The 14,008-nt window shown below is 40.4% G+C and overlaps 1 protein-coding gene across 3 annotated transcripts in view; it reads left to right on the forward strand.

The window, feature by feature from the left end:
• The window catches only part of kynu (kynureninase), a 176,257-nt gene that overhangs the window by 11,191 nt on the left and 151,058 nt on the right, over window positions 1-14,008 (forward strand). The gene's annotated exons all lie outside the window — the stretch shown is intronic.

The raw sequence follows: 14,008 nt of genomic DNA on the forward strand, positions 1-14,008 counted from the left end.
CAGAAACTGATCCCGAATCTATTGAACTCTGGAAAATAATCACCAACGCATCCACGATTTCTCGAGCCATCTCCTTCAGTACCCTGGGATGTAGACCATCAGGCCTCGGGGGCTCATCAGCCTTCAGACCTAACAGTCTCTCCAACACCAATTCCAGGCAAATATAAATTCCCTTAAGTTCAGGTCCTTCAGTTACTGTTACCTCAGGGAGGTTGCTTGTGTCTTCCCCAGTGAACACAGATCTGAAGTACCAATTCAATTCTTCTGCCATTTCTTTGTTCCCCGTAATATATTCCCCTGTTTCTGTCTTCAAGGGCCCAATTTTAATCTTAACCATTGTTTTGCCTTTCATATACCTAAAAAAGCTTTTAACTATCCTCCTTTATATTTTTGGCCAGTTTACCTTTGTTTATCATTTTTTCTCTGCGCATTTCCTTCTTAGTAATCCTCTGTTGTTCTTAAAAAGCTTCCCAGTTCTTCGTTTTCCCACTTATTTTTGCTATGTTATACTTTTTCTTTTTTAACTTTATATGTTTCTTAACTTCCCTCATCAGCCACGGCCACCCATGCCTCCTCCTAGGATCTTTCTTCCTTTTTGGAATGAACTCATCCTGCAACTTCTGCATTATACACAGAAATATCTGCCATTGTTCCTGCACTGTCATCCCTGCTAATGTATTGCACCATTGAACTTTGGCCAGCTCCTCCCTCATAGCTCCATAGTTCCCTTTATTCAACAGAAATATTGTCACCTCCGATTGTACCCTCTCCCTCTCAAATTGCAGATTGAAGCTTATTGTATTATGGTCACTACTTCCCAATGGCTCCTTCACTTCGAGGTCCCTGGTCAATTCTTGTTCATTGCACAATACCAGATCCAGAATTGCCTTCTCCCTGGTAGGCTCCAGCACCAGCTGTTCTCAGAATCCATCTCTGAGGCACTCCACAAAGTCTCTTTCTTGAGGTCCATTGCCATCCTGATTCTCCCAGTCTACCTGCATGTTGAAATCCCCCATAACAACTGTAGTAACATCTTTGCGACAGGCCAATTTCAGCTCCTGATTCAACTCACATCCGACATCCAGAATACTGTTTGGGGCCTGTAGATAACTCCCAAGAGGGTCTTTTTACCCTTAGAATTTCTCAGCTCTATCCACACTGACTCTACATCCCCTGATTCTAGGTCCCTCCGTGCAAGGGACTGAATATCATCCCTTACCAACATGGCTACCCCACTCCGTCTGCCAATCAGTCTGTCTTTACGATAGCACGTGTAGCCTTGAATATTCATTTCCCAGGCTCTATCCACTTGAAGCCACGTCTCAGTTATCCCCAAAGTATCGTATCTGCCAATTTCCAAAAGAGCCTCAAGCTCATCCATCTTATTTCTAATGCTTGGTGCATTCATATATAGTATTTTTACTTTGTTACTGCCCTCATCCTTCCCATCAACTCCTATTTCACTCAACCTTACGGCATGGTCCCTTTTTGAGTTTTCTGCTTCATTGATACAGTTGTCTTTCTTGACTTCCCTTTTTCTAATTTTCTCTTCAATTTCCTTCTTAAACATCCAGTTTGTCCCCTCCCCCCCTTGTTTCAAATGTCTTCCATGTTGAAAACAGGGCACAAACATCTTGCAGCAACATCTCTGTGAGCATCTGTCAAATGTACCCCATCTCCACAGGTGATGGCAATTGACATGTGCCAACCTCTGAGACCCCTCATGGCACATATCTGAAACGCTATTGGACCTTGCCGCACTGACAACTGTTGCTGTAGTATTGCAGCAAAGATATTGTGAGCTTAGAGACACACACCAAGCTCATGGACTGCAGCAGGTTGTATCTCTGGACTCTGCTCTAGCTGTCATAGTGCTTACTCGCTTTGAACCTATCTGAATGCTCATAGCATCCCGGCTTGCATTGCTCTGCCTTGCCTTCAGACACTTTTCCCCTCAGCCAGTGATATGATATCACTCACAATATCACAATCAATCCCTTTGCTCAGGGATTCCAGATGCAGTAAGACAAGGGCAGCCTCTGATACTAGTCCATGCCCTGCTTTGGGATGGCTCAAGTCAGGAGCTTTTCTGCATAAGGGATGAGGAGCCAAATGACAAGCAGTACATCACCATTCTTGATTCTATTTACCCTATTATGGGCTGAATTCCTTCTGCAATGGGAAAGAGGAAGGTATTATAGGAGATAAAAGTGCATGGCACAGTTAATGTGTTTGGTGCAGGTGAAGAGGTGCCCTGATCATGTGAGTAGGCAGCGCAGAGGGTATGTATCGTTAGTGATGTTGTAGGTTGTATGGGTGACAAATGTGAGGAAGATGTTACAAGTAACAATGAGAGCGGTGGGATGTAAACCGAGGTGGATACAGGAGTGAAAATAGTGTGAGTTTGTGTAATCAAATAGAAAATTGTATAATTTACCATGGCAGAGTGGAGAAGGTCATCAGCCTTCTTATATTTCTGTACAATCTCCAGATGGCTGAGAATGTCTATCTTGGCTGAAAACCTCGGAATAGCTGGCAGAGTCTGGTGTTGTGGCTTCCACTGATGGTTCTTGGAGAGGTCAAAGTATGATCTTTTCACAATCCCATCCAGCAGAACCTCCAGAATAATGCTGTAAAGTGAGGTACTGATTTTTTCTGATAGGCCCATTCAATAGAAATGTCAGGAAATGCACCTCCGGACTGACAGCGTTTATCCAGGTACACTGTGGGATTTTAAATGTAGCAAGAGATGCTGATGAATTCTGGGATATTTTGGTAGCTGTTTTGGGATTACCTCATAATTTGGTCAGATAGAATGAGATAACTCATGAAGTCTCATATTGACCAACCCTCTGAAAACTCAACACAACTTACATTTAGCCAAAAAATATAAGATTCAGCCAATGGTCGTTATTATAGCAACTGGGGAGATGAATCATCTCATCATCTTAATCATCCTAATCATCCATCTTCTTCCTGTAATTCAGAGTGAACTGTTACTGTATGAGTCGTTATAGAATATATTTTGCTTTCTGCTGACTCCACATCAAGGAATTAAAAGGTTTTTTTTAAAAATTTGCTTAAAACACTGCTGACCCTTAATATAAATGATTGGTGCTGCTAAGCATTTTGCTCACCGTTCATAATTAAACCACAGTGTGTCTTGCTTTAAAATTAGTTTAGTCATTAAATTATTTTATGATGGATCAATAGTTTCCTCTGAAGGAAAATAAATTCTTCATTAGGGCACGCAGCCAAAGGTGACCTGATCATAATCACTCATGGGCAGAGATGCCACAGTTTTTGACATTGATACGTGAACTCTCCAGAATATCGCAACCTGAGTAGGTTTCCAGTTCTTGAAATGGCAAAAGTGATAGAAAAAGCTCATCTCATTTCCCCCTAATGAGAGCCATCGCCACCATTAATGGATCATATGTGCACTTCTAATGTCAAAACATAACTCAGACTGATTACAATCTTAGGGATGGATATACAGAATTTCAGCATCACATTATTGTTCAAGATTTGGCCAGGAGTTTTTCTTAAATCTTTCTCCTAAATTAATGATTTTGATTTCACAGTCAGGTGCCCACACAACCTGTCAACAGCAATAACAGCCCCTAATCTTTTGATGCCAACAAGCTATAAAGTCATCCCCTCTCCACTTTGACCTCTCTACCTCTTTGACCTGATTAAACCATTTTTAATGTATGTCTTCTGGTTGCCAATTTGTGGAACTGTCTGTTTTTGGTTTCATTTTTACTTTTACAACCAAAGCCACCGTTACACCAAAAGCTGTAATTCCTGTACTACTCCATCCCCTTCCTCATTTATCTGCTGCTTCTTGATGACATAATCTGAACACATCGACTAAAATTTCACCATAAACTTTGTCTCTTTCAATCAAAGCACTATCCCTGAGTTGTCAAGATGTTTGTCTGGCATCAGTGTTAGATGAGGCATCATTTCTTCCTGTTGAACACTGGGAAGACAGAAGCTATCACTTTTAACTTTTATCACAAACATTGTGCACACTTACTTGACCCTAGTTAACCTCTCAGTTTGAATCGCGTTGTACACAACCACAGTACTCCATTTTATATTGAATCAAGCTTGCAACGCTGTACTTTCTACATTCTAAAGACTGCCATCTTCCATTTCCATAACATTGCAAAACTATGACCTTGTCTCGGTGCAGTTTTTGAAACACTCATCCATACTTGCAATTTTTGAGAAGATTGATAGCTCAGGTTGAGGTTCATGTTGTAAGTTTGCTTGCTGAGCTGGTAAGTTTGTTTTCAGACGTTATGTCACCATGTTAGGCAACATCATCAGTGAGCCTCCAGTGAAGCACTGTCCCACTTTCTATTTATGTGTCTTGGTCTCTTAAAGTGGGTAATATCTTTTTCTCAGAGGTTGGTAAATTGGGTCCAAATTGATGTGTTTACTGATGGAGTTCTGGTTTGAATGCTAGGCCTCTAGAAATTCCCATGCATGTCTGTGTTTAGCCTGTCCTAGGATGGATGTGTTGTCCCAGTCGAACGTCTACATCAGAAAGACAGGCAGAAAACTAGCATGATCCACTTTCACTAGTATCCGTACATACAGACGAAGAAAGACACCATGTTGTCTATCAGCAGACTCTCAAAATCTATGATGATCAAACATGTCATCACAGATACTGTAAGATTTAGATAAAGGATTATATTTTGTACGATTTGCTACCAGGGATTCCCTAAATATATCTATTCGGTAATATCCTTGACCAGAAACTGAACTGAATCAGCTTCATAAATATTGACTAGGTAAAAACAATAGCTGCAGATGCTGGAAACCAGATCCTGGATTAGTGGTGCTGGAAGAGCACAGCAGTTCAGGCAGCATCCGAGGAGCAGTAAAATCGACGTTTTGGGCAAAAGCCCTTTATCAGGAATAAAGGCAGTGAGCCTGAAGCTTGGAGAGATAAGCTAGAGGAGGGTGGGGATGGGGAGAAAGTAGCATAAAGTACAGTAGCTGAGTGGGGGAGGGGATGAAGGTGATAGGTCGGGGGTGGGGAGATGGTGGAGTGGATAGGTGGAAAAGAAGATAGGCAGGTAGGATAAGTCATGGGGACAGTGCTGAGCTGGACGGTTGGAACTGAGGTAAGGTGGGGGGAGGGGATATGAGGAAACTGGTGAAGTCCACATTGATGCCCTGGGGTTGAAGTGTTCCGAGGCGGAAGATGAGGCGTTCCTCCTCAAGGCGTCGGGTGGTGAAGGAGTGGCGGTGGAGGAGGCCCAGGACCTGCATGTCCTCGGCAGAGTGGGAGGGGAAGTTGAAATGTTGGGCCATGGGGTGATGGGGTTGATTGGTGCAGATGTCTCAGAGATGTTCCCTGAAGCGCTCTGCTAGGAGGCGCCCAGTCTCCCCAATGTAGAGGAGACTGCATCGGGAGCAATGGATACAATAAATGATATTAGTGGATGTGCAGGTCAAACTTTGATGGATGTGGAAGGCTCCTTTAGGGCCTTGGATGGAGGTGAGGGTGCAGGTTTTGCAGTTCCTGCAGTGGCAGGGGAACGTGCCAGGATGGGAGGGTGGGTTGTAGGGGGGTGTGGACCTGACCAGGTAGTCACGGAGGGAACGGTCATGGTCACACGTATGGGCCCCAGCTATGCCTGTCCCTTTGTTGGCTACATAGAACAGTCGATTTTCCGTAATTACACCAGCACCACTCCCCACCTCTTCCTCCGCGACATTGATGACTCCATTGGCGCCACCTCGTGCTCCTGCGAGGAGGTTGAGCAATTCATCAACTTCACCAACACATTCCACCCCTGACCTTAAATTTACCTGGACCATCTCTGACACCTCCCTCCCCTTCCTGGACCTCTCCACAGTCCCATTTTTGGAATGTAGGAGGAAACCGGAGCACCCGGAGGAAACCCATGCAGACACGGGGAGAATGTGCAAACTCCACACAAACAGTCGCCTGAGGCGGGAATTGAACCCAGGTCTCTGGCGCCATGAGGCAGCAGTGCTGACCACTGTGCCACCGTGCCGCCCACTTTCTGAGAGCATTGTGGGTGTACCCATTCCCTACAAGCTACAAGAAATAAAGCTCACGACTACCTTCTTGAAGTGTGTATGGGCAATAAATGCCTTAAGCAGAGATGTCTACACTCTTGAATTAAAAATACATTTTTAAAAAATATTATTGTTGAAGAGATCAAAAGTAATTGAAATGACTATAATTTTGACCATTTACACGAAGCTCAAATGGCGCGGACTGAATTCTTGGGGTCCCGTAAAGTTGACAACAGAGGAAGAAGGGATGTAAAAATAATGAGGCTGACCATTGTTTTTGACTGTTTTTCCTGTCCCCTTGTTATATTATTGATAATACTCTCAGGGATGATTACCTGTATGTTACTTTACTTAACAAAGTAAAATACATTGCAATACATGAAGCAGATGTTACAGTAAACAAATAGATTTCAATGTATGCAGTTTGCACACCTACAGCAGACAACTGCCAGACAGACTCACTGCATTATATTCCTGATGAAAGGCTTTTGCCTGAAACATCAGTTTTCCTGCTCCTCGGATGCTAGCTAACCTGCTATGCTTTCCCAGCACCATTCTAATCTTGACTCTAATCTCTAGCATTGCAGTACCCACTTCTGCCTCACAGCATTATATACACACAGCACAAGAAGTTCACATTAAAGTCAGCTCTTTTCAATGTAGGGCAAACATCTAACATTGCAAAGATCAGCCAATGCAGGGCATGGCATCGAAGCCCATCCCCATGAGTTGAGCAGGCAATCAGAGTCATTAAGAGCTCTGATAAAGGGTCAAATTTTAACTCTGCTTTCTCCCACAAATGCTGCCAGACCTGCTGAGATTTTCCAGCTATTTCTGTTTTGAGACTCATTGCATGTGAATACCACTACCTGTATGTTGCTCTCCAAGTCACAGACCAGCCTGTGTCCCTCGGCCTTGGTAAGCATAAGAGGTCGACTAGGATTTTTTCAAGCACATCTATTTCTTGAATGAGTCTGCAGAACTGAACTTCCTGAAAACAGTTTTCCTGCTTGACCTATAGACTCTCATAGCCTGCCCTGAGATGAAGTACAATTAAAAGAAGGATTCTTGCACCATTGATGACATGCCTACTGTTTCGAATTTGCATTTAATTTGTTTTAGAGTTTAATTTAATTTTAGAGTTTTCCCAAGTGTAGTTGGCATGGGTTGAAGTGCCTGGAAACACACTGCCAATGTTTATAGTGAGCCTAGAGACACACCCTGCCTCAGAGAAAGTTTGGTAAATAGATGAGCTCTTGTGACATGGTGGTGTCCTGCCCGCTTTCACAATTTTGTATTTTTTCTTAAAAACATGGCTAAGACAGCACTTTGCTATGGAAGACCTGAAGCTGGATGCTGTTCCGAAGCCTCTGTTTGACCCTTATGCTTAGGGAGTTTGCTTGACCACCTTAATTCTATAGTGGACCTATCCCTATGTTGATCAAAGGAGGAGCTCAGTCAAAATTGCAACGGGTAACTCTTTATCTGTGATCACTTTCGGAACCTGGAAACAGTCCTTCATCCTGTTTCATTTCTCAAAGGAAATGCTTTGCTCCAAAATCCTTTCTTAACCTCTTGTGCCAATTGGGTTTCAAAGTTTTCTGCTTGTGGATGCTGTTCCACAAGTTTGCTCAGCCAGAACATGTGGTACTCCTGTGGACTTGGGCTTTGAATAAGATTTATTCTCATCTGGTTCTTGTTTTGTGGTGATGGCTGCCACATTTTTTTTTTGGTAGTGATGAAAACACAATTACAGGCCTATGCATTACAGAGAATTTCGCTACGTGAGTTCATTGCATGCACCAATGAAGCATGATATACTTTACAAGTGGAAAATCTAATCCAGTGTGAATGTAACATCATTAAGAATTATGATTTAAAATGCCTGTAAATAACTAATTTGGATATGGTAATAAAACCTTAGTAAAAATCAAGGAAAGGTTCTTGTGTCATGTGCCCAGCTGAAATTACTGCAGGACACGACACAACCAGAACAAAATCTGGCCTGACAGATCATTTTTATTTTTATTCTAATTTAATGTGATGGCCTTTTCTAGACACGTAAGGCTGCAGATTTGGCTTTGACAATAAGAGCAAAGTTAATTACATGAAAGAAATAAAATTAAAAATAAAACAGACCAAGTTCTCTACATAGTTTGAAATATTTCAAAACACATGGCAAAACAAAATTCCATCTATTCCACAATACCATAATTTTGCAGTTCCTCAAAAACCAGCAAAGTTTTGTTTCTTATCAAATTAATCAGTTTGATTTAACTGCTTCTTCACAATTCCAATCCCATGTGAGGTATTTTCGCTTGAATACTCACACAGCTGAGATAGTAGATTTTCTCAGCTGAGATAATAGATTTTCTCAGCTTCTAACCAAACACTCCTGATCTGGAGGTTTTGTAAACTGCACTCTTTCATTGAGGTCAACAATTTCCTTAAACTCCTCTCAAGAATTTTCTTTGTCTAAGTGAGATTATGTTTGCTTCTGATTTTAGTGAAGCCTCCCTTGGACTTCCCAAAATCTTTCAAAGTGTTGTTTTTTTTTCAGACTTGCTCATCCTAGACTCTACTGAAGCTAATTGTTTGATGTTTTGTCTTTCGAGTCGTAAACCTGACAGTATAAACACATATCCATTAACACTCCAGGGTGCACTAACTGGATTAAAGTCGTGGGCTGGAAAGACTGGCCCAGTTCATTTTAGACCAAAACAGATCAACACCCATATGCCACTGGCTTGAAATCCAAACTGTTTAGGAAAAGATATTTTGAAGGTTAGATGCCTTACATCACAATTCAAAATGTGCTTTCCTTGCACTGTAAAATGTCAGTTTAATTTTCAGAACCTTCTCAAAGCTCTACAAATTGGAACAATTAGCTGAGGCTTCCAATAGTGGTAAATTTGCTCTAGATTCAGGACCATAGCCTAATTCATTGATGGTGTCTTATTTGAATTGTTTTTATTTTAACACAGCAAAATATTAGGAATAGGTAATGAATGCTGGCCTAGACAATGATACTGTCATGCTATGAATGAATAAAAAAGATTATGAGAACTTGATTGCATTCCGTGTGATTTGTACTGAAAATTATCTGATCTTTTGCTTTGATTTCAGTTAATTCTACCAAAGTAAAACACCACAATTTAATTGGAACTTCCAGCCCTTTTTCGTAAAATCAAATTTGGTGGTGGAAATTTTTAGAGTGAGCTAAATATTGATACCTTTATTGTGTGTACTTATTCTAAAATGTGACCTTGCAAAATTTCTGTGAAACATTGACAATCTTTGCTTCCACAGGGTTTTAGACTGCTTAGCTCTGAAAATTACCTTGGGACTACAGTGAAGATATTGCATGTATTTCTACTCAGTTGATGATTAAACAACTGAAAATGTGGTTTTTGAACTCTATGATGTAACTTAACAGAACTGAAGTTCCAGGTGTTGCAAGTTTATTGCACTTGCTGCACACTTGACTCGGCCATCCAGATCGATTCAACCACATGAATCTTCACCTGGCATTGCTCTTTTTTTGCCAAATGACATATTAATTTAGAATCATTTAGGATGACAGAGATACCCACATGCACCTTTAATTCTTTCTTTTTTGTCTCTCCATTCTTGCTTATATAAACAAGTGAAAAGACTTCACAGATTTCTTCATGATCAAAACAGTGATTAAGGTGTTTTAGATTTTCCCTTCCCTTGTCAAATCTGTTCTGTTTCTCCTTAGTTCCCCCATTTACTGTTGACTTAGTCCATCTCTCCCCCAGTAGTTTCTGACCTATTTCTTCTTCCATGGTTACTTCAAGTTTATATTTGACCACTCAGCTTTTGTTCCCTCAAATCCAATTCCCTCTGGCAAGTAATTAGAATTGAGGTAGCTATTCACTATAATTTGATGGAATAATGCAACAAGGTTAAAAGGGTAACTATATTTCAGGGGCTGGACAACTTCATGTCTCTCTTCTTATAGATCTGTAAAACTCTACCATGTATTAAATTCCAGGATATGTTAAATTGTCAACCAGGGTTCCAAAAATTGTATGTCCCAGCTTTGGTTCATATTTGAATGATTCTGAAACATTAGAATGCATGGCTACCATTTCATTCATTACCTCCACAATCAATAAGCACTCTGTACTAATTTGCTTTAAATTTCTCTGAGTGTATCATCTTACTTAAATTATTTTTAAAAAATAATTTGAGAACAAATTTGGTGTGATCAACTCGCTGTCGATTTGGTAGTCCTCTTTTGTTAAAAATATGTCAATGAAATATTCTGGATTAATTTGAAAACCTGTTGAATGCTGTCACAGGACCAGAGTCTTTCTTGATGGGTGGTTGATTAGTTTCCTTAGTTTGTGAGTACAAAAAATATTTTTCTCCTCTTATGGTTTATCAAGTGTACAACTGAAATTAGTCTTCCAATACTGCTTCTTGCATCCAAGGTGCTTTCCATAAAAACTCCTTATTTACCATTCTTTACACACAAACTATTAAGATTCTCGCAGTGTTTCATTTCCCTCCCTGTCCTCACTTCATAATCATGTGACATTGACATCTGAATCATTACATCATTATGCATCATTGTCATTAAACATTCTGCCGATACCTCAGTACTCCACACATTACATCTCTCAGTGTATTTACAGTTCTTGCTGATGGGGTTAGGCTGATTTTTTGACTAAATCTCTTATGATAGAAACTCTGAGCAAGTAATCAAGATGAATGGCAATAAAAATCAGGAGACTTGAAATAAGTGGCTGACTTTCCATCAGTTATTTAATGTTAGAACACAAACTCAAGCTGGACATTCATCTTTTTTAAGCAATTTCTGTGACTTTTTTCACTTCTTGACTGCTGATGGTTTGCTCTTCGAGTATTGAGTTGAAACCTCCTGTTTAGCTGTGATTTTTTCCTTGGGCCTTGCTGAATCAATGTAAGCCATAGTGACCATACTTGAGGTCTCACTCTCATTTCACACTCAGTTCTCGTTCACATCATTAGTGAAACATTTTTCTTTGGCTGATATAGCCTTGTAATTGTTTCCTTCTCTGCTTAATGATATCTTGTATATGTAAAATTATTTTCATTACATTTGCCATGTATACATTTTTTACAAGATTAAGCAAAATACATTGCCTCCAAACTAATTAACTACAGAGCTAAGACAGTCTAAGAAATATTACTTCCATGAAATGTGAAGAGAAACATTATTAGGTTGTATGGAGAGAGATGAAAGGACCTCTATTTTTATATCTTAATTTCAAAAGGTAATCTCCATACCCTGGAACAATCTGAGTTATACTGGTGCTAGAGGGGTTCACCACTTCACTTTTCAATTACTTTTGATAAATGTGAAAACCTGTAAATTTCAGTGAACCACTCAGGCATGGTGCTGCTTAGAGAATGGCAGGCTTTGTGTTTCATTTCTAGCTTAATATCCATTAAGGTTTCTTGAGGGGTTTTTAGCCACACAAATGGAAAGGTGTGACATCTTTATGTCCCATTAGATGTTAGTCTAAATGGTTTGAGTTTTCTTAATGTTTTTATGACACCATTAAGGAAAGCCTTGTGGATGTATAAATCTCTTTTGGTGTAATTAACTTCAAGATTTTGTGGCTTGATTACCCGGTAACTGCTATGCTTTGAACTTGCTTCAATTTATAGCCATTTCTCAACATTCAGTCCTATTTCGTACTTCCATTCTGAAAAGCAAGTTCCAAGCTAAACTCCATTTTGAGTAGTTGTTGGAGTACTTGCCAATGAATTTGATGGCAAACTTTTATAGTATCAGGGGTATTGTTTCTATAATGCTCTCAGACCTGAAATGAGAAATTTGCTGTAATTTTGAAAGCTTTTTTAAAAATGATTTGTACTACTATGTAATATTGATGGCCACATGTAGTGGTTTGGCAAATGGCCAAGATTTTGGGTTTGTGCTCCAATTAGTTTGTTCAGACCAATTTCTCCTAACCGTAGAGGAGGGGAGAATTAAACAAGAGGAGGAAAAGCTGCTGGAAGAGGAGAATAAAGAGGTGGAGAAGGGGAAGTCACATCCACCCAAGTCATCAAGGAGCAACTGACTCCCAAAATTGAAGTCAAAAATAGTGACTACAAGGTCCGGTCAGGGACTAAGAATCCTGCTGCAAGTAATACTTCTCCTGACTGGTTAGTAAGGTTCGATAACATGGGATCCAGGGAGAGATAGCCAATTGGATACAAATTTGGCTTGATTATAGAGAAATTATTGTGGTTCTGTTCGCTGAGCTGGGAATTTGTGTTGCAGACGTTTTGTCCCCTGTCTAGGTGACATCCTCAGTGCTTGGGAACTCCTGTGAAGCGCTTCTGTGATGTTTCCTCCGGCATTTATAGTGGTTTGTCTCTGCCGCTTCCGGTTGTCAGTTCCAGCTGTCCATTGCAGTGGTCGGTATATTGGGTCCAGGTCGATGTGCTTATTGATTGAACCTGTGGATGAGTGCCATGCCTCTAGGAATTCCCTGGCTGTTCTCTGTTTGGCTTGTCCTATAATAGTAGTGTTGTCCCAGTCGAACTCATGTTGCTTGTCATCTGCGTGTGTGGCTACTAAGGATAGCTGGTCGTGTCGTTTCGTGGCTAGTTGGTGATCATGGATACGGATCATTAGCTGTCTCCCTGTTTGTCCTATGTAGTGTTTTGTGTAGTCCTTGCATATGATTTTGTACACTACATTGGTTTTGCTCATGCTGGGTATCGGGTCCTTCGTTCTGGTGAGTTGTTGTCTGAGAGTGGCTGTTGGTTTGTGTGCTGTTATGAGTCCTAGTGGTCGCAGTAGTCTGGCTGTCAGTTCGGAAATGCTCTTGATGTATGGTAGTGTGGCTAGTCCTTTGGGTTGCGGCATGTCCTCGTTCCGTTGTCTTTCCCTCAGGCATCTGTTGATGAAATTGCGCGGGTATCCGTTTTTGGTGAATACATTGTATAGGTGTTCTTTCTCTTTTTGCAGTTCTGGTGTACTGCAGCGTGTTCAAAAGGGCCACAACATACTGCAGTACACCAGAACTGCAAAAAGAGAAAGAATAACTCAATTTTTTCATGAGATATGGATTGCCCACATAAATACAATCAGATCAAGGGTCAAGCTTCATGTTAAAATTATTCAAGGAAGCTATGGACAGCTTAGAAATAAAACAATTCAAATATACTATGTAGCATCCAGAATTGCAGGGGGTGCTAGAAAAGTGGCACCAGATATTAAAGACTATGTTGAGGGCTTATAGTCAAGACTATCCAGATGATTGAGATAAGGGAATTCTGTTTGTTTTATGATCAGAGATGCACCAAATGAATCAACCAAATTCAGTCCTCTTGAATTAGTTTTTGGACATGAAGTGAGAGGACTGATGAAATTGATTAAGGAAATATGTTAAGCCAGAATCCAGAGACCACATATCTGGACTATGTGTCGAATTTTCAGGAATGATTAAATAGAGCAGGGGAGAAGACTAGGCAGTATTTAAAAGTATCACAGCATGCAATGAAACAGGAAGCAGACAAGAAATCAAAAACTTGTAATTTTGCTATCAGAGATAAGACATTAGTGTTACTTCTAGTAATAGGTGAACCTTTAAAAGCAAGGTTTAGTGGACCTTATTGAGTCAAAAGGAAATTGAGTGAGGTGAGCTATTTGATAAGGACTCCAGACAGAAAGAAACCTCACAGAGTGTGCCATGCGAAAATACTCAAAAGGTATTTAGACAGGTAAAGAAAGCCAAAGGAGATTGTGTTCTTGATTACAACACAGAGTGAAGAATCAAGTTTAGAGGATTCTGAATTGGACATTCCTCAAATTAAATTGGACAATGAGGAGGTTGTGAAAAATTGGGATAAATTATTGAGTTATCTTCCTGAGGAAAATCTAAATGACCTGAAAGAGCTATTACTGTCACAT

Source organism: Chiloscyllium plagiosum, chromosome 7, assembly GCF_004010195.1.
Source record: "Chiloscyllium plagiosum isolate BGI_BamShark_2017 chromosome 7, ASM401019v2, whole genome shotgun sequence".
Lineage (NCBI taxonomy): Eukaryota > Metazoa > Chordata > Chondrichthyes > Orectolobiformes > Hemiscylliidae > Chiloscyllium > Chiloscyllium plagiosum.